Source organism: Gymnoscopelus microlampas (genome assembly GCF_963454915.1).
Source record: "Gymnoscopelus microlampas genome assembly, chromosome: 21".
Lineage (NCBI taxonomy): Eukaryota > Metazoa > Chordata > Actinopteri > Myctophiformes > Myctophidae > Gymnoscopelus > Gymnoscopelus microlampas.
In genome coordinates, this window is record NC_139958.1 from 25,148,722 (window position 1) to 25,173,665 (window position 24,944).

Consider the following 24,944-nt stretch of genomic DNA (forward strand, 5'->3'; position numbering starts at 1 on the left):
AGTATTTCTATCCAGTCACAAACTCCCCGCAGAAATAGATACATCTCTTTCTTGGAATGTATTTAGCTCAACAGATAAACATAGATATTTCCATTCAGATAAGAACTGTTAACCAACATTGTTAACATACATTTTCATTACCACGTAAGAACATCTACTTCCTGTCCAGTAGTACATGAAATTAATTCCCAGATAATAATAAAAAATTCCATCCAGATAAAAAAATACCGTACAATTCCTTCACACACAAGAAAATTAATTTCCATCCCAGAAATGCACATCCCAGGAAAAACTAAATGTATCATTACCAGAAAAGCCGATTCAATGCCCGATCTGATGATATCAACATTTACTTGTTGATCTGCTATTTTGGTGCACCACACAGCGTGCAACAAAGTACCCCATATCAAGCACAGACGAGTCCAGTTACAAGAAAGATGTTATCTTCTTTTTTTGTCACGCACACACCAAATTGCTCATGACAGCAGTCTGAACTGAGGTCGGTATTATCTAGTGGTTCCCAAACAATGGGTCGGGACCCATTTTTGGGTCATGCTATACATGGTCAACTATTTCTATGGATTACGAGTAAATATCGATTATAATAACAATTACTAAAATTACAGTTTGTAAATAAAATGAAACCTTAAAAACGTTTACATAGCAGATCTACAAGCTTGTACATCGGCTATTATCCACTATTATATAGGGCTTAAGTGGTTAATGTTTGTAAATGTGGGTCCCGGGGACACACCAAATGTATATTTTGGGTCTCGAGGTGAAAGGTTTGGGAACCCCGGCTCTAGAGTGATGCTGGACATGCAATGCAGTAACACATGACTGAAGGTCAACAGCATGCAAACTGCTATAGTGACAGAAATATTAACAACTGCTTGACATGGAAATCAATCAATTGCAGAGGCAGTGTCAAGATTAGATTCATTTATATGTATTCATAAAGAGCATTTTGACCAAACAGGCTAATGACCAGTTGCTTCAAACTAAATTGTGTCAATCCACACAATGTGTGTGTAGATATAACACCAACAACAGTAACATCCTCTGTATTACCGTAATTTGACTTGTAGAGCAGTGGCTCTCAACCTTTTCAGGCCACGACCCTCCCAACAAAAATCATATTTGAAACGGTGGAGCCCCCAAAATAATTATCTTTGAACTGGGGACCCCCCACCCTGACAAGCACTTCGAATTTTAGGAGTTGAGGCATTTTTGGAGGTCTTAAAAAGGTCTTAAAAAGTCCTTAAATTGTCACTTCATCCCCACCCCCCCACCCCCACCGCAAAATCCTGTGGGGACCCCCCGGAGGTTCCAATCCACAGGTTGAGAACCACTGCTATAGAGTGTAAAAATAGAACCTTATAGAGTTAAATGGACACCGAGGAGTTTACTGTGTACGGTCCACAGGAAGAGTAAAAGGGCGACATCAAGAGAAACTCGGATGCCGATATCAGAAAGGGAAACGGACTGTACTGTACCAACATCCCTTCCAGTCTCGACTGAGACACACAGAGGAAACATCTGTACATGTTTGTTTGGTACAGTGGTTCTCAACATTTCTGGATCAGGACCCACTTGAAAATCTTGAGGGTGTCTGCGACCCCCACCCACCTGACCGCGTCCTTTTTCAGAGCATGTTTATTTGAAGGATCAATCAAATTGATTGTGAAAATAATAAACCATCATTAAAACCCAAACAAACCATAGTTATCAAGGCTCACACTGTAGGACTTTTAAAGTGGTCGGGAGTTATCTGATCGTTAAACATTTCACACTACACAAATCTCTTTCTTGAAATCGGCTGTCATATAGCGTTGTGGTTTTCACACTATACGATTGATCGCCGACAAGGGATCACACACACACACACACACACACTGCAGGATATTTCACAAGACTCAACGCAGAGAGTAGAGCCCTGCAACGGCAGTAGGATCCTGTGGGATGTGAGGTATTTAAATAGGCCATTTGCGGCCATTTACTCGTGACCATTAAAAATGGGTCCACGATCCACAAATGGGTCCCGACCCAGCGTTTTGGAAGCAGTGGTCTAACGTATAGGAAACTGGGGGTCCTTGAAATTCAAAAAGGTACAGAAACACTGGCCTAGAGGCAGCCAACGTCATTTGATCATCAGGACCACATCACTCAGCATCGACCGTCAAGGTCTCCCCGCAGAACAAAGACATGACCGGTGGGTACAAGTGGCAAATAGATAACATCTGCATTATGTCTCATTAATGCACAGGAATGCAGCAGAGGGCTCAACGAATGCCGAGCGAGCGGATTGGAGCACAAAGGACACCGGAGAAGTGTGTGTGTGTGTGTGTGTGTGTGTGTGTGTGTGTGTGTGTGTGTGTGTGTGTGTGTGTGTGTGTGTGTGTGTGTGTGTGTGTGTGTGTGTGAGAGCAAGCATTCAGGGTTATGTTTAAAATTGTTACAGTACTATTCACCCCCCCCAAATCGATCTCACCACCCTTCCTAAGGTGAGGAGTAGAGATACTGTATAGAACTTAGCATTTGAAGCACTTTGAGATTTGCTTCAAATGTAAATTGCACTGCAAATATTATTATTATTTTATCAAACTGCTGAAAACATTGTCATGTCTTTTTTTAATTAAAATTAAACACCTGTGTTCAACAATACTGTTTGATTGTGTTTTTCCCCCCAACATCCTGCGTGTGTACCCTCACTTCCTGTATGTACCCCCACTTCCTGTGTGTACCCCCACTTCCTGTGTGCACTCCCACTTCCTTTGTGTTACCTTCCTCCACTCTACATTGTCCTCCAACCCTCATTAGGGGAAAGAAAGAAGCCTTCTACTGCACTTGTGTGCAGAATATTGCAGTGACAAATTACAGTGCTAATGTTGTGTTGACACTTTTCCTGAACAGTAATTAACACAAGCAACAACCGCTAGCACAATAAAGCAACTAGCCCTGCGAGAACAAACAGGAATTGTGGGACAAAGACAATAAAGCACAAGACTGTACATGAATGTTTTTCACTCCAGGGATTGAACTGTCCAGTCAGTTGGTTTCATACAGCAGTGGTTCTTAAAGTGGGGTCCGGGGACCCCAGGGGGTCCTTGAGGGGGTTCCAGGGGGTCACCTAGCAAAATCGGATTTCCACTTTATCTCTTGTACTATATATGCTTCAGCTATTCAAAAATAGCCGATCTACAAGCTTCAGCTTTGTTTGCAGCCTATGTACTTTAAAATAAACATTGAGACCTCATAAAACAATGGTGTCCTTTTATGAGGTCTAAATAAAAACGGAATACTTGTAATATTAGCCTAATATTAGCTTAACTTAAAATGAATTCATGCTACAAAAACATTGCTTCCAGTTTTCAAATCAATCAATCAATCAATCAATAAGAAGCAATTTCATACTAATTTTGACACAAATTGCACAAAACCGCTGACACAAGATCAAAACACTGCAAACACCACTGATGCATGTCATTTGCATACAGCAGTGTACTGAGCCCTCAGAGTAATAACACCGTTGCTACCACTCGGCTCCATGCTAATCCCCCCGCTCTGAAGGAACAGCGTGTCTCCAGTCCAATTTGTGCAGCGTAATGGCCAGTGGTGGAAAGTAACTAGGTACACATCACATAAAAAGCCCCACGATGCCCGAATGAACCCCCGTTTGAAGAGGGCTTTTGAGGGTCTGATTCTGTGTGATTTCCTGTTTGAAAAGGGTTTTGAGCAGTGGTCCAAAGTAATTAAGTGCATTAAGAGTCTATTGATCTGATCTGCAAGCTTACAAAGTGTCGCATTGTAGATCAGCTATGTTTTTTTTTTGCGTGACACACTTTGACAACTTCTAGCACTTTTGGATTTTGACGCCAATACTTTTGCACTTTCACTCAAGTCAAATTTTGAATATAAGACAAGAATATTTCTACATGTGTTATTTACTTTATTAAAAAGAATCTGAGTACACCACTGCACCTCACAGATCCACCTCAGCTACACTATCACGATTCAATGGCTGACCCACAGCCGTTCTGTTTGCTAAATTTATCCATTAGCTCACATTAAATGCCCTGATTCATTACAGAACCTGTGATCAGGGGAAAAGAGCAGGTCACTAATGAACACGATAAACAATCATTAACATAACGGTGCTGTCGGGTGGAAACCTTGTACCTGACCTGTATGTCCAAAACCATTACTTTTCAGGAAAATAAAATAATAATAACTAAGAGTCATGAGCTATTGTAAAATACTTTTCCACAGTCAACCTGGCATCCCCATTTTGGGCATCTTATTACAGGTGAAAATGATCAAATGTTTTCCAAAATAGCCAATATAGCCCATCTACAAGCTCAGACAGTGTCACGCAACATGACACCGTCATATGACGAAGTATGAAACAGGGTATTCATTTAAAATATCGTTGACGTCAGGTAGAAAGAGCCGATCTACAAGCTCTGCTATTTTCACTACTCTTTTGCGACACTCTGGTATGATCAAGTAGGTTGTTAATTTACAAAAAAACATAAGACAGCAACGCTATGAAATATGGAGATACAAGGTTTCAGTCCAACAGCAACGATAATCAAAGACAAGAACACACTGGCTCCGCAGGTTGAGGGGCAGTGGGCAAACATAGCTGCTTGGACAACAAACTGGTGTAAAGAGGTGTGTCAACACCAGCTGAAATGAAAGGCATGCCATAGAGCCCATTTTTGGTGTTGTTTGCTCAGTAGGCTGATCGTTGAGTATCCTCCACACCCCACATAGCAACAGAAGTGGACATACACCAAAACCATAAACCATATTAGGGCAACAGTTAATCGAACTAATCAATTTATTTTATGAAAAAGAATATATTTTTTTATAAAATGAAATTTAAAAAAATACAGCAAATAGCCATTCTACAAGTTTGAGTTTAACTTGTAGAATCTTTGTGTGACAACATTGTACAACAAATAAAATAAAATAGAGCTTCAATGGGGTTAATCAGACCAGATCAATTTAGTTGATAAAAAAAATCTATTATTTGTTGTAAGAGTGAGGTAGATACTGTAGATTAGATTAGGATTGATAGATAGATAAATAGATAGGTATGTGGGTGGTAGGTACAGGACAGGGCTGTGTGTGTGTGTGTGTGTGTGTGTGTGTGTGTGTGTGTGTGTGTGTGTGTGTGTGTGTGTGTGTGTGTGTGTGTGTGTGTGTGTGTGTGTGTGTGTGTGTGTGTGTGTGTGTGTGTGTGTGTGTGTGTGTGTGTGTGTGTGTTGTAGGTACAGGACAGGGCACAGTGTGTGTGTGTGTGTGTGTGTGTGTGTGTGTGTGTGTGTGTGTGTGTGTGTGTGTGTGTGTGTGTGTGTGTGTGTGTGTGTGTGTGTGTGTGTGTGTACGCGCGTGCGTGCGTGCGTGCGTGCTTGCGTGCGGTACAGGACAGGGCAGTGTGTGTGTGTGTGGTAGGTACAGGACAGGGCAGTGTGTGTGTGTGCGTGCGTGTTGTAGGTACAGGACAGGGCAGGTCAGAGCACACAGTATTGATGAGCTAGCACAGAGGAGAGAAAATGCTGACATCGCCTTTGAGAGGGAAATAGATGACATGGACAAGGCAGTGTAACCCCTGCGGTCAATTATTAAAATGGAGGAGCTCGCTCTCTCTGTGTGTGTGTGCGTGTGTCTCTGTGTGTGTGTGCGCGTGTGTCTCTGTGTGTGTGTGTGTGTGTGTGTGTGTGTGTGTGTGTGTGTGTGTGTGTGTGTGTGTGTGTGTGTGTGTGTGTGTGTGTGTGTGTGTGTGTGTGTGTGGTTTCTGCTGACAGCAGGTCAAACCTGAGAGGTTTGGGGTCACAAAATAACAAGGATGGATGAATGCATTTGCGTGCGTGTGTGCGTGTGTGCGTGTGTCTGAAATCGTGATGCGTACCCAAAATGACTCCGTTGCTGCGACTTTGCCTATGTGTGTGTATGGCGGCAGTGGATCAGGAGGTACAGCGGCCTCTTCGATCGAGGTTGATCCCAGCAGGGCTACCCCTGTGTCAGGGGTTCAGTGTCTTGCTCAAGGACACTTCGACACAATTACTGCTGCCGGTGGCCAGGCTGGTGTCTTGCATGGTTTCCTCAGCCGTCAGTGTGTGAATGCATGTGTGAATGTGTGAATGTAATGTACACTGTAAAGTGCTTTGGATAAAAGGCGCTATGAAATTCACCTTTTACCATGTCGGTGTCATTTCAGCCATCATCATGTCATATCCTTGCGCCTCGAAATCTTATAGCGTGTGCATGTCTGAGATTAGAGAGAGCAGACCATCTGTGAAGATTCTCCTCATGTGCGTGGTGATGCATCCCGATTTCAAATTCATTCAGCCTTTCAAAACTCCTGTCGTGTCGTGTGAGCCCAGCTTTAAGCGGCCTAATCCTGTCTGAAAGGCTCTGCACAGCTAAGCTTACTGTATGTTTGCTAACACACAGCTGCTTTACTGCTACATTTCCATGTCCGTGTCCAGGGGCGGCAGTGGCTCAGGAGGTAGAGCGTCTCGGAATTGGAAGGTTCCCGGTTTGATCCCCAGCATGTTAACCCATTAAGACCTGAGGCCGATTCTACAAAACCTTTTTTGTGCCAAGGACCCCTAAATTGATATACAGTCGGCTGCGGACCCCCATCTGAAAATGTTTTGTGCCTGGGACCCCCAGAAGATTTAAATTAAAATAAAAGAAAATTTACTTTAGATGTTCAAAAATAGCAGATGTACAAGTTCGCAGCGGGGCACTAATGACGTGCTGTGAGCTTGTATATCTGCTATTTTTGATAGCCAACGCTAAAATGACACCGATTCTTTCCCGGTTTTAATGGTTAAAGAACAAAAAATGTAACCCCTAACTGTTCACAATGAGCAGGCTGGTGCCTTGCATGTTTTTTTGTTGTGAATGACACCAGTGTGTGAATGTGTGTGTGTGTGTGTGTGTGTGTGTGTGTGTGTGTGTGTGTGTGTGTGAACGGGTGAATCTGAAATACATTGTAAAGCGCTTTGGAGAAAAGCGCTATACAAATGTTGTCCATTTACCATGTAAGTGTATGTTTTTAGAGAAACAAGCCACATTTCTGCAGGACATCAATATTACAGTGATATTATTTATTACCCAAGGCAAAACTAGACACCACCAAAAATTCAATATCTGCAACGATGTCACCATGTTAAGCGTGATTTATACTGTACTCTGTCGATGTTTGTTGACCAATTCAAGTTTGGATTTTGACAACTCCTCACACACAGTACATACTATACTTCTGAGGACATCCAACATTTTTAGCCCTTTTTAACCCCATGCCTAAAGCTGAAAACAGCAGATCTACAGCTCAAAATGCGCTTGTGACGCACGCACGCACGCACTCTCACACACACACACACACACACACACACACACACACACACGAGAAGTCAGAGAAAAACTTGCTTCCCGAAGCACTTTGTAATCAAATACTGCAGTAGAGCCGTGTGGTGAAAGGGAGAGAATGATGGAGAAAGGAACGGAGAAGGAGAGGTGGGGTAACCAGAGCAGGGGAAGGGATCAAGGATCAAGCAGTAGCAGGTGGTGGTGAATCAAAGTTCTGAGAATCAGTGACTGAGACGCACAACTGTTAGTGAAAATATTTAATCTATATCATATCAACGCTAGTCTCGCGTGGCCAGACTACTATTCCACAATCTCCGAACACTGACAAAAAGGAAGCTGTCATCCGTTCCGTCATTTCCGTTCACCAAAATATTTTTTTTAAATATCTTTAAAATATATATTTAATTAATTTTACAAAAGATACATTAACCACTTCAGCCCTATATACATTTTGGCCATTTGAAAATAGCCGATCAACAAGTTCACAATGTGTCACGATGCGACACATTGTGAGCTTGTAGATCAGCTATTTTCAAAAGATTTTTATACATTTACTGTACATGCTAGACAGGAAGGTGTGGAAGGCAGCGATTCAGGAGTTCCGAGTTGGCGACGGCCCGGTGCCAATGAATCAATGATTAGATGTTGCAGAAAAAGGGATCCACCCCTCATCATCACCGTAGTTATTATGAATTCATTCATGAAGCCAAACATTTCTCTGCAGCATTGAAGTGACAATGCAGAGAAACGATGTAAGCTGGAGAACTGGAGAGAGAGTAGAGCGAGAGAACAACAGAGAAATGGAGAGAAAGTAGAGTGAGACCACAGAGAAATGGAGAGACAGTGGAGACCAGCAGAGAAATTATACCGAGGAAGAGCAAAACAACTCTACAGTATATTAGTTTTATTTTTCAGAAGGATCTCCGTTGTTTTTCTAGGCCTAGGGTATGAGTTAGACAAGTGATTCTAAAACCTTTTTAAATTTGCATTGCATTCCAAAAACAATTTATTTTCATCAACAACAAAAAAAGGTTTTCCCTGTGAAGAGTATCATGTCCCCATCTTAAATGTACCCTCTAAACAGCCTGTTATAGAGGTGCACTTAAACTGACAAACAACCTGAAAAACTAAACAAAAACAAAGCAAAAACACACATAAGTGTTGATTTGTGCTTGTGGTGCTCCAGGAAAAACAGTGACTCACCGAGCTTCTGGCAAGCAATCAATGTTTCAAGGCCTCGGAGTGCACACATCTTGGGCTCATATGCACCCAACAATCTGTCCAGTACAAATGTTCATTGGTGCCCTAATGCACCTTACAGTACATTTAGCAGGTCTGTCTTAGCAGGGTGCACCTCTGTCATTGTCATAGTTAAGACTAAATCCGTGATGCCCGATTTATACTTTGTTGTACGACAAAAATCAATGATGCTCTCTGGAAATAGCAGATCTATAACAGGCACACAACTCGTCACATTGTGCGATTTAACATCACGGATGGAGACGTATAATATACATACTTTACGCTGTCCATTTTCAAGCATATAACTGGAAAATGTTATTTTTGAATTATTTTAATTGGCTATTAACTCCCTGAGTGCCAGGATTGCCAGAATTGTTTCAGAATTGATTCTGAAAAGTGCCAGAGTTTTTTTCACAGAAAACAAAAAGTGCTTAGGAAGCGAGATACAGCCTTTTTCAGTTCTAAGTTAAACAAGGAGTGGATGGAGCTGCACATCTTCAGATGATGATATCTTGGGTTCTGAACATGTTTTTCAAAAAAATAAAAAAGAATAAATCAAAAACCCGTCAAACACGTTAATGGCACCCAGCGCCATAGCGGTAAAAACACGTGAAAAACGTTAATGGCACTCAGTGAGTTAACTTAACCCAGTAAAGCGGGGAAAGCATCTGTGTCAATTTTACACACACACACACACACACGTTTTTCAGAAAACTCTTAGGATTTAGAACAGTGGTTCTCAAAAATAGCACATATACTGTACAAGCTCACAGCGTGTCACTTGGTGGCGAGCTGCGAGCTTGTACATCTGCTATTTTTGAAAACCTTCTCTTCTGCGAAGGTCCCTGGCACAAAACATTTTCGAAATGGGTTACCTTAAGGTTTTAGAAATACTTTTTTTTGTTGACTGGAAAACAAGCCAAAAGTCGGTTATTTAGTCAACATGCTTTGTTCACTTCCCTATTTAACAAACCGCTCATCCGCTTTTAATTATTCACTGAAGCAGCCAGCAATTGGCCCTCTGTCAGCATTCACCACATTATTTTGGCGAGAGTGAACCATCCATTTTGTGTTTAAAATTCAAGGGTTGATTTACTAACAGCAGACACAATACGACTCGGTTCAGGGAGCTGCGTTTGGTGAGTGGGCAAGGTTTTCATGGGGGAGCCCAGGCAGGTGGATGAACTAGCAGTGATCCCAGGAGTACAGTTAAGGCCAGGGAGATTCCATGCCCAGCTGTGAACTAATTCCGTAATGGGCTGGTGCTCCACAACACAGACAATCTGCCTTGCGCGCACACACACACACACACACACACACACACACACACACACACACACACACACACACACACACACACACACACACACGCACACACACAAATCGCATAACAGAACAGAACAGTGTCTGCTATCACATTAATACCCCAACCCAGCCACCCACACGCAACATCGACAACATCGATACCGTGGCTATCAAGTTAATGTGTCTATTCTCATTAATAAAAAGGAGTGGTGTGAGTGCTGGTAGCAGATGAGCAGATTAGCAAGTAGGGGTGGCAACAGTTAATTGAACTAATCCAATTGATAGACTCAAAAAAAGATCCAATAATAAATGAAAAATAGCAAAATAGCAGATCTACAAGTGCACAACGCAATGTATCACGATACGTTGTGAGCTTATAGATCTGCCCTATGTGCATGACACCGTTGTAAGGTAAAGTATAAATACATACTGTACATACATACATTTTCATCAATTACCTGTTCAAAATGTACCTTAAGGGGATATTTCTCAAGTATGTAATACTCTTGGGAGTGGACAAATACTGTATGCTTGCTTTATGCAAATGTATCTATGCATTATTGTAAACCAATTAACAACTCAAACTAATGACAAATATTGTTCAGAAGCCCTCAAAAGGTGCTGTATTTGCATAAAATGTTTGCTCCAATCATAACACAGATCTGCATACTGACCTGCTAAATTCACTTAAAAATATGCACAGGCTTTCCATAGCAGCAGTCTACAACAGCCTTCCCTCCCCCCACCCAGCGCGCACACACACACACACACACACACACACACACACACACACACACACACACACACACACACACACACACACACACACACACACACACACACACACACACACACACACACACACACACACACACACACACACACACAACAAAGAAAACACACAGGACTGTAGTTTATTTAACTATCCTATTCTTCCTAACGATGCCAGGCAATAAGTGTGTGAAAATATCAAAAATATATACAAAGAGTATGAGACAGAGAGCTGGACGAATGGAATGATGATTAAACCATTCAAACACAAAGTGCAGATATAGTACAGTACAAGTGTGAAATACAGGCACATCACGCAGATCTGGTTCACAGATAAACATAAAAGACATGCAGCACCGTTCTCATCAGTGAGGCTGATGGGCACTGGAACAATCTCAAAGCCAAATGAGATGACACAGATTATTGAGCATACTGTAGCCCGTCATGTCACACCTCCATTAGTTCTGTTGACCAGCTCTGCAAATTAATTGGATTGTGATAAACACAAATCAGACCAAATGCACTGCATTTATAAACCATTTAGCTGCCTGAAATTGCTCTATGTTAACTCCAGAGGGATAGATTGGAGATGCCAAATAATGCTCACTCACTCAAATAATGAGTGAGTGAGTGAGGCTTGTTATACCTGTCTGCTTGTTTTTCTCATGAAATCTGTAAACACTGATTGTAGCCTCCCTATCCTACTAATAGCATTTAGCTGCCTTTTAGTAAGTAGTTGAATAAATGAATGTACTAAATATTAGTTGGGTAACTACAGTAATGGTACTATAGTACCTGTAATATCTACAGTATCATCACATGGACGCCCATAATCTCACGGGTCCATTTGGTCCCATTTGTACACTCTGAGTTACAGACCTGTTAGGCTCCATTTGGTCCCATTTGTACACTCTCTGAGTTACAGACGTGCAAGGGTCCATTTGGTTCTCGTAAATAATTTAGCTGGGGACCCCTGGAACCTCATTACATCTGTATCTCACAGTCCCAAAGGGAAGTTGCACACTCAACACAAATGAGAAGGGATTAGTCAATGTAAAATAAATACTGTAATAAAACTACAATAAAGACCTGGACAGCAGCATATATCTACAGTAGATGCAAAAGGTTTCAGGAAGAGTCATTTTGTGTGGTCTGGTGCGTGTGTGTGTGTGTGTGTGTGTGTGTGTGTGTGTGTGTGTGTGTGTGTGTGTGTGTGTGTGTGTGATTGTGTGTGTGTGTGTGTGTGTGTGTGTGTGTGTGTGTGTGTGTGTGTGTGTACGCGCTTAAATTCGACTATACTTAGACATTGTGAGGGCAATTTTCCTGGACCTCACAAGAAAATGGTTGTTTTATGTAACAAAAAGAAAAAAAAGCTTTTAGAGTTAAGCTGATATTGGGAAAGGATTCAGGGTGAGGTTAGGGTTAGGATTAGACATTCAGAGGTTGGGGTTAGGGTTAGGATTAGACATTAGGAGGTTAGGTTTAGATGCTGGGGTTAGGATTATGCCTGATTTGTACTAGCGCACCAGTGTCATGCACCACAAATAGGGAATCTACAAGCTCACAACAGCGTGACGTGTTGTGAGCTTGTAGATTGGCTCTTCTTTGGCTTTAGGTTAGGGATAAAAATGGCACACAATTTTTTTTTTAACGGCATTCATAGAATCATCATCCAAAACTGTTGCTGTCCTCACAAGTATCGCAATACGTGTGTGTGTGTGTGTGTGTGTGTGTGTGTGTGTGTGTGTGTGTGTGTGTGTGTGTGTGTGTGTGTGTGTGTGTGTGTGTGTGTGTGTGTGTGTGTGTGTGTGTGTGTGTGTGTGTGTGTGTGTGTGTGTGTGTGTGTGTGTGTGTGTGTGTGTGTGTGTGCGTGCGTGCGTGCGTGCGTGCGTGCGTGCGTGCGTGCGTGCGTGCGTGCGTGCGTGCGTGCGTGCGTGCGTGCGTGCGTGCGTGCGTCAATTTATCCTGTACATACATATGCTTATGAGAGAGATGCATGTCCAAATCAGCAGTCTATGTTGCAGCATGTCGCGTGCAAATCATATTCATAGTGTGTCCGCGTCCCACATGAGCCAGCTGCTACCATCCCCCCTTCCCCCCCCCTTCACAGAGCTGAGCAGGAGTGGATCAGTGACTCCATTCATTCCAGGTCAATTTGGGAAGTGTGCTCGACACAGCCATTTCATTACGCACTTCCTCTCCGTCTATCCAACTCTTATGCTTAAATTCATCCTCTGTCACAGAACGCATCACACTGAAAATAACAGATCTACAAGTTGACAATGTGCCGTGATCTGCACATTTTCGAGAGAGAGAGAGAGATAGAGAGAAAAGAAGGGATTGTTGGAGGGAAGTTGGGCAAGATGAAGAGAATAAGAGAAAAGGATGGCAGATGTGGCAGAGTGAGAAAGCTAAAGGGAGGATGGAGAGGAGTAAGTGAGAATAAGGAAGGCCTGCCTGATGGCCAGAAGAGGAGAGAGAGGGATGAAAGAAAATATTAGGGCTGCAACTATTGATTATTTTCTTATAGAGATTATGCTATCGATTGCTTTTTGTATTCATCAAATAATCGAGAAGCAACTTTTTTAAATATTATGGGAAGGAGAAGGATGTAAAGGAAAGGAGAGAGAGGAAAGGTGGAGGGTGAAGGAGACAAGGTGTGAGGGAGGGGGAAACGGGCCCCATCAGAGGATGATGAAAAGAACACATAGAGGGAGAGCAGCCAAGGAAAGCAGGAGGAGGGGCAAGAAGAACGATAGAGGAAAGATGAGGAAAATCAAAGTTTAAGGATAGCAGTAACGAAGAACAAAGAAAGAGGAGAAGAAAGCAAGGACGGAAGAGGGAAGGGGGTGAAAAAAGGAGAGAAAGGAAAAGAAGGGGAGATGAGAGAGAGTGGAGAAGGCGAGGACAGGACAGGGAGAGAAAGTAAAGGAGGGGATGAAAATGGAGGAGAAACAAAGGAGGGGAAGAGGAGAAAGGAAGGGAGGCGAGATATCATGGAAGAGAAAAGGTAAATCACACCCGCCTACAGTAGTCATTGTGATTGATTGGACAGAGACAGAGTCTACGAACCCAAACAATACTGTAGCTGAGTGATTGACAGAACTGACAGACAGAAAGGCAAACACCAGACGGACAGAGGGACAGACAGACATTAAGGAAACAGACATAAAAGGGGAGAATCGAATGTGTGGGGAAAATCTTAACCACCTACACCCTTTTTTCAAAGATCTTCAACGTTTTTCCCCTATGACAAAGCCCAAAATCGGGCCATCTTAAAAGGCTGTCCACACCAAGCATTTTTACTACTGTATAACATCATTATAACATCATTATAGTTGTGGTGGACACTGCCATCCACTTCATTTAGAAGCACCAGACTGTTGAACAAGGCCTGAAGTGAACACCACCTGTCACCAGGCCGCCCTGCCACACTTCCATGTGGATTTTTTTACCTGTGAAGTTCTCCCCTTATGTTGACCTGCCATTGTGCTGCCAGTCTTTTGCACCTTATGTCTAAACGTATGTATATACCTGCTGCTTTTTATGCTATTTATTTATGTAGATGCTTTTGATTTTTCTCTTTGACATTTTTCCTCTTCTGTTACTCTCATTGCTCTGTTCTCCATTTTCCTGAAAAACGACTTAAAAGAAATGATGGAGCACCTACTAATTTACACCTGTAAACCTGTGATGTGACAATTAAACCTATTCTGATTCTTAATTACTTTAATTATATTATCTTTCTAGCTGTAGAGCTTAACAATGAAACATGAAAAGGATGGAAATGTGAATAACAGAGAGCACGTCTCTACTACCCACTAGAGATTGTTCATTTTGGCTCATTATGTCAAATGGTATTATATTAATGCTTAATTGAACTTTCAACCTCAGAACTACAAGAATGAAGACATAATTCAATTCAACAGTAAGAAAAAAAAAAATATATATATACATATTTTATATATATATATATATATATATATATATATATATATATATATATATATATATATATATATATATATATATATATATATACACATATATATATAAAAACTTCATTCACTAGAGCAAGTTTAAAAAAAAGCACAAGGTCGTACAAGGCGAGACACAAAGAAGGGAACGGAGAGAAAGAACTGAACTTCAACTTTTCCCTCAGGATTGGTCGCCATGACTACAGAGGCATTCCCAACAGAGCTTGGGACGAAAACAGGGAGGGAGGGAGAGAAAAGAGAGAGAGAGAGAGAGAGAGAGAGAGAGAGAGAGAGAGAGAGAGAATATTGAACATCATCCCTATGGAACCAAGAAGCGTAGCATAGCAGCTTGTTAATTCAAGAATTAGGAAAGGTGTGTGCCATGCAAACCTCCTCAGTCGGAGACAAATTGATTTAAGTCAAGCCTCTATAACCTGCCAAAATTATTTCTTCGAATAATAATTGTTTTGTCCATAATGAAGAAGTATAGCGTCTTATTATTACAGCCTAAGTGGTGAAATATGAATGAATGTGAAAGCATTGTGCTGTGAGATAACCGGTGGTGTGAGGACACGCTCTGTGGCTTAACAATGGGACTACCATTGTTAGCTACCATGACTACCATGCCAGAGGGCTTGCTTCCTTAAATTTCAGATCAGCAGACAGTTGCCAAAGTTATCAAGTTATCACATTTTTTTAAAAAGAGCCACCAAAAGCATTTGGGTGGCCGGGGTCTACTACTATGGGCCTGATGTCAACAGGATTGCTCATTGTAGTTTCTGTAACAATAGATTTTTTTTTTGTACGGGGTGGCGTTGTTAGCGCCACACCCAACCCCCAAGCTGGAGGCCAGCATGCTGCCTTTTATCTCACTCAAGACATATGGTTAAACCTGCCAGGAGCTATAGGCTCCCCCCAGCATAGCTCTCAGGGTCAGGGTCATAGAAGCATGCACGCCTTTCCACCACAACAAGGTCACAGCACAGGGACAAGCCGTGGAGTCTAAGGGTTCGTATCCACCATGGTGCATCCAGCTTTGTCGAGCGTCTATACTGTACGTAGACAATTGGCCCCCCGTGTTCGGGGGAGGGAAGTCGGGCAGGGACGGTGATATATGTCTGCACGCACTCCTACGGGCTGGGGGCGGCACCTGTCGGCGGGGCGTGTTGGGCTGGAGGAGTAGTATGGAGGCACTACGCCCTCCTGGTGGGGGCTCTTCACTGGCAGATGAGCCAGTAGGGTACAACAGCGGTGACAACACACAGTAGTGCATGGGGAGGAATTGTTAAATTTAGAAAAATACATTCTTCTCTGCTTTCTTGTTTTTTCTGCGTTTTTGGCTACAAATAATCAGATCATTTTAATAATTTGATTTTAATTTAATCGGGGGAGATGCACCGCTGTTTTTCCGTCATGTTATTAACGTGGAATATGTTTAAACTCGTAGGATAAGACGAGAGGCTGGCTGTGACTACATAACGTAGGTCCTGGTCTTGGCAGATAGATTTCTTGGTTTCCGATAATGAACGATGGGAAATACGAACCGTGGGATGTTCAATTCATTGTTAATTGATTTAAACAAGTAAATTCTTAACAGCAATTAATCGATAGTTGATTAATTGCTAACATCCCTACTTCCAATGCAGCAAGTTGAGAGGACACCCAGAAATCCCCTGGATGGCTTGGCTGGCCTCCCACCTTCCAGCCTAAGGCTGATAGAACCAGCATTTTACTCTATAGGGGTAGACGGATTCAGACCCTTGACTATGAAAATAGGTCTAAGAACAGAGAAGGCCAGATGGGACATCATCTCCAAATGCTTCAAACACGTGCAATCCATATAGAACTCCTCGCAAGCATGAACACAGACTCCTTGATGTCACTATGCCGAATAATCGCACAAAGAGGTAGACTCCATACAGCCATCAACTAAGACAGTGCGGGTTTAGCTCACTATACGCACCCAGAAACGGTATTGGTCTAGCTTTAACTGGGGCTGCTATGCATAACAGCTTCCAGCCAGCACTGAGGAGGCCAATCGAGGACATCATGTTGCACGGGCAATCTTTGACTACCACTGAGCTACGTAATATTCAAAGGAACAGTCATCCTCTGAACATCCAATGTTACTACATCCATCTAACTTATTGGTTTTTGTTCAATCTATGACACCCCAGGCTGATTTTGTAGTTTGTTTCCCAGTTCTGGTTAAAAACTACAGCAGACAAACAAATTAACAATGAGAGTGTCATAGGTATGTCCAGACAGTGCATGCCAATGTGCATTGTGCACGCGTGATAGACAGTACTGACCCACCTAAAATCTAACATACCCATTATTCATGATTAGCTGCAGCTGTGTTGCTTAGATCACTGTGTGCAATGTTTTTTACCCTGCTGTAGTTTTTCACCTGAAGTGGGGAAAAAAACCTACAAAATCAGCCTAGGGTGTCATGCCCCTTTAAGCCCAAACTTAATAAAATGATATACTCTTATAATATATACTCTATATAATGGTAAAAATAGTTCATCTACAAGCTCACAATGCATCACAATAAGACACCTTATGTGCTTGTGAATTGACTATTTTTGCAATTTGTTTTTAAAAAAGGGAAAAAAAAGAAATTTTCCCCCAAAACGGATATATTTTATTAAAATCGGTTAGCGATTTTTTTTAAACAATCGATTAAATCGATTAGTTCGATGAATTAACTGTTGCACCCCTACTTCTGTGCCATCATTATGCGGGCCCAAAATACACGTATTAGAGCTTAAAATACATCAAATCCATACATGCTCACTCATCTGCCATATGGCACGGTCCCCAGCGGAACAGAGGACACCTGATCTCCAACAGAAAACACAGCAGGCATCGGGAACAAACTGTGAGCAGACACACGCACGCACACAGCAAACTCCGATGGAAAACAGAAGGCAGCAGAACAAACAGCGTCGGGAGGCAGCAGCGGCTCTTCTTACAACCAGACAATCAGTCTCTATCAATATTTCAGCAACCACGGAAAACTGTGACAATAGGCTGTAATGATCCAAGATCTGTAGAGGGCAGCTTTAGTAATCCAGAGTTTTCACACAAGATACCGGCAGGCATCGTGTTACTGCTCTTTGGATCACCTGAGATGCATTGGTTCAAGTTCAACAGAGGGCCTAGGAAAATCAATATAAATGTGATGTACTGTACATAGTACATGTGATATGATGCACTATGCTTGCATCTAGGGATGTTAACAAGTCATCTATAATCGATGAACTGCCGTTAAGAATTTACTCGATTAAATGTATTGATTTTCAATTAATTGATTTATTTTCTTTTTGAACTTTTGTTTTTATTTGGGCTAGTGAAAGTTACAGGTATGGTGTGGGTGATATAAAATGTGAGCTTAATATATTCACAGTAATCCTTAATCATATTCCATCATATCCAAGGGCTTTTGGAGAGAAATGAGACTCCATAGAGCACTGCAGAGGGGAGGTGTGTCTGTGTCCAGCTGATGCTCGTTTACGCTCGTTAATGTTATACATCAAGGCAATTATGTTTCTGCAGTCATTTCGGACAAGAATGTTCCTTTTGGTCCTAAAAAAAAACGCTGCTTATCAATTAATAGATTAATCGATCGATAAGGTTATTAACTATCAATTAATGAATTAAATCGATCATTTGCATCCCTACTTGCATCTCATAAAAGTAATTTAAAAAATTGTATACGTTTGATTATTGATCATGAAAAACATATATGTAACAATAATACTGTACATATGCCCTACCATAATCAAAAGGACAAAAACACAAGAAAGCTGACAGCTTGTTATATACAGTATATAGATATGTGGTAACAATAACATGGTAATAATAATATCATGAATGTAAAATGGCAATTATGTCCATCATTTAGTTGTTTATATTCTTTTTACTCGACCGAGTGCATTCATTCAATTTGTTGAAGATTAAGTTGTTGCAAACCATGTAAGTGGGCAACTTGTGTTGTGCTGTGCTCCACACAGGAAATGACTCTCTCAATTTTCTTCCTCAGGATAGGTTTGTCAATACTTGAATAAAATATAGCCAAGGTTTCAGGTGATGAATTATTTATGGCTGTGAACCAAAGAGACTTGTAAGGGTTAGTTCTACTTGACAATGCTGCCATGGATCTACTCTGAGAAAGCGAGAGCAAGAGAGAGAGCGAGACATAACGAGAGTGGGAGAGAGAGAGAGGAGAGACATACAGTGAGAGTGAGAGATGCGCTCTGCTGCACTCACTGGCAAAGTCACTGCTTTCTCAAGGACACTGCGGCGAGAGAGAGAGAGAGAGAGAGAGAGAGAGAGAGAGAGAGAGAGAGAGAGAGAGAGAGAGAGAGAGAGAGAGAGAGAGAGAGAGAGAGAGAGAGAGAGAGAGAGAGAGAGAGAGAGAGAGAGAGAGAAAAACAGAGGATGACAGAATGGACTCAGGAAGGCAAGCAAGTAGCATGGAGTACACTCACATACCCTTACAAAGCTTCAATGTGTGTGCGTGGGTGTGGGGGGCATGTGTTTATAGTGAGAAATGAACTACTTGACAGACACAACAGCAACAGGCCGCTCATAACAGCAAGCACACAGACAGACCCACATGGCAGCCTTGCAAATTCTACATTGTAAAAAGTATTGTCCAATTCGATGATGCACTCTGTGGAGCCAGCAGTTAGCAGGGATTACAGCAGCTTTTAGTGTCTGGATGTGGTGTTCTACTAAAACACCACAATTAATCTTGCACACGCACGCACACACGCACACGCACACACACACACACACACACACACACACACACACACACACACACACACACACAGTGATAAAGGATACTTTAAAAAAACTAAAAGTGTTTTACTTCTATAATAACTACGAAGTAACTGCTATAACCAATGGTACGGTTACAATATATTGTCATGATATTGTTCCTTACACTGGAACGGGGTGATTGAAGGGGCCCAGTGTAGTGAGTACTGAGTTAGTCTAGGAATTCACAAGTAAGGGATCATGTGCAACCAGTTTAACACAATACTTCTGTGCCAGTGATCAACCCCTACGGTCCATCCCCCGAGGCCTGATCTAGCATTGGCAGCCTGCAGTAGACCGTTGACAACCATGGCTCTTTTTTATAACAGTTATACAGCTGAGCATGTCACTCTGACAGTGTTGCCTTAAGGAGAGAAACAACCGCGGTGCCTGCATGCTGGCTCAGCGAGTTTGGTGCAATCTTTGTGCCCTCTCTCTGCCCTGGGTTTCCTATCTCTCTACAACACTGGCTTTTCTGAAATAGTGCATTAAATGCCCAAAATAAATCTTTAAAAAAAGGAAAAAGTTGAGAAACACCTATTAAAACACACAAACAACAAATAAACACTGTTATAGTACAGACTTTGTGTGTGCGTGTGCGCGTGCGTGCGCGCGTTGGGGGTGATTATAGACTTGGAAACATTGAGACATAATAAGTTGGCAACAGCAGAGGAGAATGAAGGCAAACAGCAGGATGACAGGAAGGGGAGAATGCCAGGTCTAAAGGAGAGTAGACCGTTTGAAAGGGGAATGAAGCAAAGGAGGCAGAGGACGGAGGGAAAGCATCAACAGATAAGGGAAGAAGATGAGGATGAGAACATGAGAAGAAAGGACACAGGTAGATTATGACAGCCTGGTGGGTGGCTGGGAAGATCAATAGACATAAAAAGATGCATGGATGTCCAATGAATAACTGATACCATTCAGACGGACAGATGGGTTCATTGGGTTGGAAGGCTGTAGGCAAGGATAGAGGGTGGCCAGTTATGCAAACTAAACAACTACTGTGTTTATGTCATATCACACACCATGTATAAATACATACATACATACATGCATGCATACATACAGTCTTTTGTCTCTCGACAATACATATCAATCACATTCTAATATTGTGATAGATGCAGGAATGGTTGGATGGAAGGTCAGCTGGGTGCATAATACAAAATGACAAATTGTAAAGAAGGCATAATGTTGAACAACAGAGGGTATGGGCGAAAGGATGAAAAATGGATAGAAAGCATGAATGATGTATAGGTGGGTGGCTCAATAGATACATAGATGAAAGGATGGATAGATTAACATATGGGTGGATTACACCCAGTTAGATGAACAGATGACAGACGGGGTGGATGGCTGACAGGTGCTGTAGAAGATTAACAGATGATGGTGCATGGCAGACAGGCACGTGAACAGACGATGGGTTGATTAATATATGAAAGACAGGTATATGAACAGATAGATGGATGCATATTGCAACAGTACACGAGGACATATTGGATCATGGGGAAATGGAAAGATGGAGACGGATAGACTGAGGTAAATGCGAATGGGAGACAGTGATAGAAAGAATTTTAACCCATTCAATTCCGGGGACGCATCTCTGTCATTTTAGATGTCTTTGGCTATTCAAAAATAGCAGATATACAAGCTTGTAGCACGGCACTGAGTTGTTGTTGTCTATTTGTTTTTTAAATCGTGAAAATTTGCGCAAATCTTTAGATATTTGTAAAAACATTTGTAAGAACATTTATCAAATATTTAGTTCCAGGGACCCCCCAGAAGCAAAGATTTGAGTTACAAATGTTCGCTTTAAAAAATATATACATTCAAAGATTTGCACAAATCTTCTGGATTTTTCAAAAAAATAACAGATCTACAAGCTCATTACGAGCTTGTAGATATCTAAAATGACAGGGATGCGTCCCCGGATTGAATGGGTTATGGAGAGAGAGAAATGAAAGGAGAATGGTTAGGGGAAAGAAGAGTGGGAGACAGAACGAAAGCATTACGCAAACGATGACAGAAGGATGTAAGGGAAAATCCAAGTAAGAGACAGTGAGAGAAAGAAGGGTGGCAGGAGGGTTGGCAGGTACAGAGAGGTGAAGCAGGGTAAGAATAAAGGCGTAGTCTCTCACACAGGAGAATCCCTGTCCTCAGTTCTCTCTGTGGAAACAGCCTGAAGCAGAGATGAACTCTATTGATACGGCGGCACTGACCTCATATACTGTCATACAAACACACACAAACACTCTCCCAGAAGCCAAGGGACGTGTGAATGAGGCTTTATGGCACGCATCATCCATGTGTCCTTATGTCAGGTTCATGCACACAAACGACACGAAGCCCTTTGGAAGTTTACTGCAGATTTTTTTTTACTCGTAGATAATTGTTGCGTTTAAAGCTCTTTTTGCACAAATACTGTACAACTTTATCTTCACCACATTAACCCAGGCATTCCTATTTTGGGCAAATATTTTCAAAATCGGATTTCTTTTCCACAAAAAACTAAATAAATAAGAGAAAATAAACCTCTTAAAATAAATCTCACAACGCAATGCGTTGTGACTGTGAGCTTGTAGATTGCTATTTTTGCTATTTGTCAAACAACAGTATATAGGACTTATGGTTAACCCTGTCACCACAGTGACCATACGCATTAGAGCTGAACAGCACAGCAGCACACTAGATCAGAAAAGCTGCTTCAGGACACTTGGTGCATTCACATCTCCTCCGCCCTCCTGTCACTCCCTACTTCATCCAGGAAAGACTAAACGCAGCAACATGCACCCCAAGCTGGCAAACACACGTACGACAAAACCAAACACATCTTTTTTCTGACAAGTATAAACATGTTACACAAATAAATCAATGAATGTGATGCCGTCTTCGTAAACTCAGGTTGACACCAGGAGATCAAACAATCACACACACATATCTTACTTTGCATGCGCACACACACTATCAAACTAATAGTTTCTTTATCAATGCTAATAGTAGTTTTTTTTTTCTTTTTTGCTACCCATAGGCTAGCTCTGTCTCCTTTTTCTGTATCTGTAGTATGTCTCCTTCTTTACTGCTGTAACTTGCCATTGACAACCGAATGTCCCCCGCGGGATCAATAAAGGTTTATCTATCATTCTATCTATCCACACACACACACAGACACACACACACACACACACACACACACACACACACACACACACACACACACACACAGGACCTCTCTTCTATCGGGCCTCTGTCATTCTCCTGCTTGGGCAGCTTTAAAAACAAAGAGCCACGTGGTCTGTATCAGTCCCCTTCACTGAGTGAGCCAGAGTGTGGGGAAAGAGAGAAAGAGAGACAGAGTACTAGACAAAGAGAGATAGAGAGAGAGACAGACAGACAGAGAAAGACAGAGAGAGCGCTAGAGAGAGACTGAGACAGACAGAGACAAACAGACGAGATGCCTTGATTTGTTTCACTCACCTTCCACTGTCCTCCTTTCTGTTTATCAGTTTGCTGCTTCTTCAGTGTATGTCTGTCTGTCTGTCTGTAGATCTGGAGTGTCAGGGCAGGCAGGGTTCAGTACCTGTGAACACAGAAGGTCAAAGGTCACTTAATTTCATAATGCAAGAATGGAGGCAGGACACTGTACAAGCTGGCAATAGGAGCAGATCAAACTATATTCACACATAAATAAACATTGTGTACGATTATGTACAAACGATGTGTTGATTCATAAGGCAGGTTACAGACAAAACCAACAATCTGACAAGAATAGCAAAATCCGAGATGCTGTCTGTCTGGAAATAGGATTTTATGAATTAATGTAACTTGATAAACCCATTCAATCCTGGAAGTTCTGGAACGCATCTGTGTCATTTTAGATTTGAGCTATAACCATTATTTTATACTTTGGCTATTCAAAAATAGCAGATCTACAAGCTCATAGCGCGCTCGTAGCGAGTGCCACGCTACAAGCTTGTAGATCTGCTATTTTTGAAAAATCTTTGAGTACTATACTTTTTAACATTTTGTACTCAAATCTTTGCTTCTGGAGGTCCCTGGAACAACATATTTTACAAATGTTACAAGAAAATATATGTATTCAAAGATTTGCACAAATTTTCCAAGATATAAAAAAAAAATAGCAGATCTACAAGCTCATAGCGCGGCACTCGCTATGAGCTTGTATGTCTGCTATTTTTGAATAGCCAAAGAAATCTTAAAATGACACAGGTTCCCGGTCTTAATGGGTTCACACTGCCAACCCAGATCAGATGTTTCACCTACAAAAAGAACATACTGTCGGTTCATAGTTTTTTCTATCATCTCCACAGTGTACAATGCACAGTACACAACAAACCCAACGCCCTCTGGAAGACCAGAGGACCAGACAATCACAGGATATACATTAGAACAATGGTTCTCAACCTTTTCTGTATAGGGCCTACTTGAAAATATAAAGCGTTCGCGGCCCACCCATCTGACCACATATACAGTATATTAAAACGTCTCTATATACAAGCAATGTGGTAAATCGTGAGACATGAGCTGTGTAATTGCTGATACGGGAAAAAAATACAAAAAGATAATGGCCGATATATTGGCCAAGAATGGCTGGAATAATAGTCACGGTTTAGAAAGCTTTTTGGCACTTTGTTGGACAATTAATCATTGTTGGATGACAGATTGTTAGATGATAAATAAGCAGAGGGAAATTGTTTTCTAGTCAAGAGGCAAGATAGGGCGGAGAGAGAGACAAAGAGGAGAGAGACAGGCGGAGAGAGAGGCAAAGAGGAGAGAGACAGGCGGAGAGAGAGGCAAAGAGGAGAGAGACAGGCAGAGAGACAAAGAGGAGAGACAGGCAGAGAGACAAAGAGGAGAGAGACAGGCAGAGAGACAAAGAGGAGAGAGACAGGCGGAGAGAGAGACAGAGGAGAGAGACAGGCGGAGAGAGAGACAAAGAGGAGAGAGACAGGCAGAGAGAGAGACAAAGAGGAGAGAGACAGGCAGAGAGAGACAAAGAGGAGAGACAGGCAGAGAGACAAAGAGGAGAGATAGGCAGAGAGAGACAAAGAGGAGAGATAGGCAGAGAGACAAAGAGGAGAGACAGGCAGAGAGAGACAAAGAGAAGAGACAGGCGGAGAGAGACAAAGAGGAGAGACAGGCAGAGAGACAGAGGAGAGACAGGCAGAGAGACAAAGAAGAGAGACAGGCGGAGAGAGACAAAGAGGAGAGATAGGCAGAGAGACAAAGAGGAGAGACAGGCAGAGAGACAAAGAGAAGAGACAGGCGGAGAGAGACAAAGAGGAGAGACAGGCAGAGAGACAGGCAGAGAGACAAAAAAGAGAGACAGGCGGAGAGAGACAAAGAGGAGAGACAGGCAGAGAGACAGGCAGAGAGACAAAGAGGAGAGACAGGCAGAGAGACAGGCAGAGAGAC

The 24,944-nt window shown here is 42.1% G+C and overlaps 2 protein-coding genes across 7 annotated transcripts in view; one reads left to right on the forward strand and one right to left on the reverse strand.

The window, feature by feature from the left end:
* The window catches only part of rc3h2 (ring finger and CCCH-type domains 2), a 309,407-nt gene that overhangs the window by 230,448 nt on the left and 54,015 nt on the right, over positions 1-24,944 (forward strand). The gene's annotated exons all lie outside the window — the stretch shown is intronic.
* strbp (spermatid perinuclear RNA binding protein) overlaps positions 1-24,944 on the reverse strand; it is a 118,447-nt gene that overhangs the window by 55,125 nt on the left and 38,378 nt on the right. For 5 of the 6 annotated variants that reach the window (XM_084047698.1, XM_084047695.1, XM_084047697.1 and 2 more), the window contains exon 2: positions 22,986-23,088. The gene's annotated coding sequence lies outside the window, so the exon portion shown is untranslated. Of the gene's footprint in view, positions 1-22,981; positions 23,089-24,944 lie in introns of all 6 variants that reach the window. The other variant, XM_084047696.1, reaches the window with a different exon arrangement.